At 47.0% G+C, this 3,746-nt stretch overlaps 1 non-coding gene across 1 annotated transcript; it reads left to right on the top strand.

The window, feature by feature from the left end:
* Positions 1–2,876: 2,876 nt before the first annotated feature.
* Positions 2,877–2,950, top strand: TRNAI-GAU. Its single transcript has one exon. It is a non-coding gene; the product is annotated as a tRNA-Ile (tRNA).
* Positions 2,951–3,746: the final 796 nt, after the last annotated feature.

The raw sequence follows: 3,746 nt of genomic DNA on the forward strand, positions 1-3,746 counted from the left end.
ATACAAGGAGCTACATATACAAGGAGCTAATAAAATCACACCAGGACAGAATTGGAATTATTTACCTAGGATTTTACTGAGAGGATGGAAAAGAAATGAATGAATTCAATTAAACAAATTTATTAAGTACTTAAAATATGCAAGGCTGTGTCACAGACCAAAGCCATTTTAAAGAATAAGCCAATTCCTAGCATCAACTTTTGGTGGGTGGAGGATGGGAGAGTGGCAGAAGCAGACAACCAAGGGGAAGAGCAGAGTGGATGGAATCACTGACTGGGGGAACACAGGAGGACAAAGGTACCACACTGGGAGATGTTGGGTTTAGACAGGAAGAAAAGACAGGAGGAAAGCATTCCAGAGAGAAGGAACAGGAAAGGCAAAGGGCCATGAAAAATAAAGGCACAGGGGCTGGCCGGTTAGCTCAGCTGGTTAGAGCAGACTTGATCCCTGTACCAGCCAGCTGTGAAAAAAAAGAAAAAAACCCAAACAAAAAAACAAGGCATATTAGGTCCACAACAAATTGACAGACGCAATAACAATGCCAAGATTCCAACCAGAGATAAGGGCAGGAAGGAAGACCAGCTCCAGATCAGATTGATCGTGATGCCAAGCTAAGGGGTCTGTAGTGATCCTAGAAGCCACATAAAAGCAGTGAACCATCAGACAGACAACGTGCACTTTACAAAGTTAAATCTGGCAGTAGGATAGGGGACAAACAGGAGGCTGTAACAGAGAGCCTGGTTAGAAAATCACTTTTAGGGCCGGCCCAGTGGCGCACTGGAGAGTGCACCGCTTGGGAGCGTGGTGGCACTCCCGCCAAGGGTTCGGATCCCATGTGGAGACCGGTTCCCGCTCACTGGCTGAGCGCGGTGCGGGCGCAACACCGAGGGTTGCGATCCCGTTGCCAGTCCCCGGTAGGGGCGCGACACCGAGGGTTGCGATCCCGTTACCGGTCAGTAAAAAAAGACAAAAAGGAAAAAAAAAAAAAAGAAAATCACTTTTATAGTCATCATAGCATACAGTACAGTATTTAGAGCACATGCTTTGGAGTAAGACAGATTTTGCACCCACTGCTTAACCTCCCTGTGCTCCAGTTTTCCCATCTGTAAAATGGGGATAAGAGCACCTCAGAGAATAGCTGTATAGAGTAAATGATCGAATACAAGTGCTTAGCATAATGCTTGAGTATACAGTAAGCAATCAGTAAATCAGATGCTTTTATTACTACTGTCATCCCAGTGAATGAGAAGAGCTCCCATAGTTAGTGGTAGTTTCAACACTAACAGAAGAAAAGTCAATCTGTGTGTAAACTTCTAAAGGGCAAGGACAGATTCTTTCCTCAGTATCCCTCTCAGCATTCGGCTTGATAAAAGATAGAAAAAAATTGCTCAATAGCTACTGATCCTGGGGGAGAAAAGGGTGGGCAGACAAAAAGGATAAGCTTGGCTCAGGCATGAGTTATAGTGCTGTTGTTAGTTGAGTTCAATGTTAATGAATCAACAATATGTATTAAATAAGGTGTCTTTAAACAGAAACACATAACACAAGGTTATGTATTGATCAGTTGATGAAAACATTGTGACGAGAGGCTCAAAGGAACCTAACCCCATATATCCCCTAGGAGCAATGCTTCAGTATTCACTAATTCAGTGTCAGCAGCAACTTTATAGAACATAACCACCACAAACAATGAGACTTGACTATATTAGCCCACATTACAGAGGAAAATGAGGCTGAGAGAGGTGAAATGGGAGCTCCAGCCACACTACAGCACATCTTCTTACCTGCTTTTCTTCACAGCACTCATGACTGATAATTGTTTACTTATTTATTATAAGTTCCATAACAGTAGAAATTTAGGGACTTTTGTTTAACTTGTTATTTCCCCATGCCAAAAACTGTTCCAGGCACACGCCCAACCAAACGAATAAAGAAATCTCTTTATATGTAATTGCGAAATACTAGGGGTGACACGATACATTAAAGGGAAAGGCAGTCACTTTCATTGTTAAATTCAAAATATTTAGCAAGACAAATGCAGGCTTAAGACTGGGTGAAGTGAGAAGAAAACCCAAAAAATGACCAGGGCTGCCTGAAAAGTGGCAGTTTCTAAAACCTAGAGAGCAGATAAGATTGCCTGAGATGGAAACTTCACAGCTAAACCAAACTCTGGCAATGCTACAGAGTAAGGAAAAGACAGATACTCTCCGAAATTGTGTTTTTGCTTGGCATTCCATTTTTCCATGATGGAGAAGCCAGCAGGCGGAGAGAACAGACAAGAGCAGAGATGATGCCTCTGAAGCCCAAGCTCAGGTTAAACCATGCATGACACAGAAAAACTGAGAGGGGGGGGGGGGGGGGGGGGGGGGGGGGGGGGGGGGGGGGGGGGGGGGGGGGGGGGGGGGGGGGGGGGGGGGGGGGGGGGGGGGGGGGGGGGGGGGGGGGGGGGGGGGGGGGGGGGGGGGGGGGGGGGGGGGGGGGGGGGGGGGGGGGGGGGGGGGGGGGGGGGGGGGGGGGGGGGGGGGGGGGGGGGGGGGGGGGGGGGGGGGGGGGGGGGGGGGGGGGGGGGGGGGGGGGGGGGGGGGGGGGGGGGGGGGGGGGGGGGGGGGGGGGGGGGGGGGGGGGGGGGGGGGGGGGGGGGGGGGGGGGCTAGAGATGCCTGCAGCACGTATGGCATCAGAGGGACTGATGAGAAAGAGGACTCCAGGATTTTTAAAAACAAGATAAGAACCTCTTAGATCAACTCCTACAACAACAGTCAAGTAACACAAGAACTCAAGACAAAGAGGCAGGATTCCCAAATTAATGTTCACTGCTGCTCCAAGCAAAAATTGAACAGTAAACAAAGATTTCAAAATTATAACAAAAGAGGGGCTGGCTGGTTAGCTCAGTCGGTTAGAGCATGGTGCTGATAATACCAAGGTCCGGGGTTCGATCCTCCTACCAGCCAGCCGCCAAAAACAAACAAAAAGAGCCCCTTTGGTATTCTAATTTAAGCTTCAAAAATAAAATAAAGATGACTAAAGCACCACGAACTGAGAATTCCATTCCACCTCAACACCCTGTCCTCCTGAGTTGCTATAAGAACAGACTGCAATGCAATTCAACTCATGCTCCAAAATGCAACAAGCAGCTTCCATGGGACATGCTGAAAGAAGCTGCATATCTCATCATTTACTGATTCATATTTTGGTAGCAAGGTTACAATTAGCTCACCGGTGGAGAATAAACCTATTTATAACACAGCAGTCCACCTGAAAGACACAATCATCTAAAAAGGTTTTTAGAGGAAAATAAAGCAGCCTCTTCCTGTGCTGACTGTAAATTCCCAAGGTCCTTTCCGATGAAGTCCTCAGTCTAACCTTCCTGTGTTCATAGTCACCATTCTGGCCACCTCTCAGCCTCCATGTTCTTATGTAACATTTACATAGTGCCATAAACATATCCAGAGTTGCGTAAGAATTAAAACGTTGCCAAACTAATAAAGCCTAAAGCAGGTCACTCCCTTCAGACTGTCTTTGATTAGCACAGGTATGCTGCCGGGCCTACAAGCCTGCCAAAGACAGAAAGTAACTTGAGGAAATCTGAAACACGTCTACAAAAAAGCACGAAGAAGAAGAAATTAACCACACTGTGACATGTGGTGAGTCTATCAATCACAGAGTATGTTATTCTGCCCCACAAGATAAAAAGTAACCCAACATTGCTTATTCACTGAAGTCAGAAACTGTGTCTAAAAATACCTC

Source organism: Galeopterus variegatus, unplaced genomic scaffold, assembly GCF_000696425.1.
Source record: "Galeopterus variegatus unplaced genomic scaffold, G_variegatus-3.0.2 Scaffold224, whole genome shotgun sequence".
Lineage (NCBI taxonomy): Eukaryota > Metazoa > Chordata > Mammalia > Dermoptera > Cynocephalidae > Galeopterus > Galeopterus variegatus.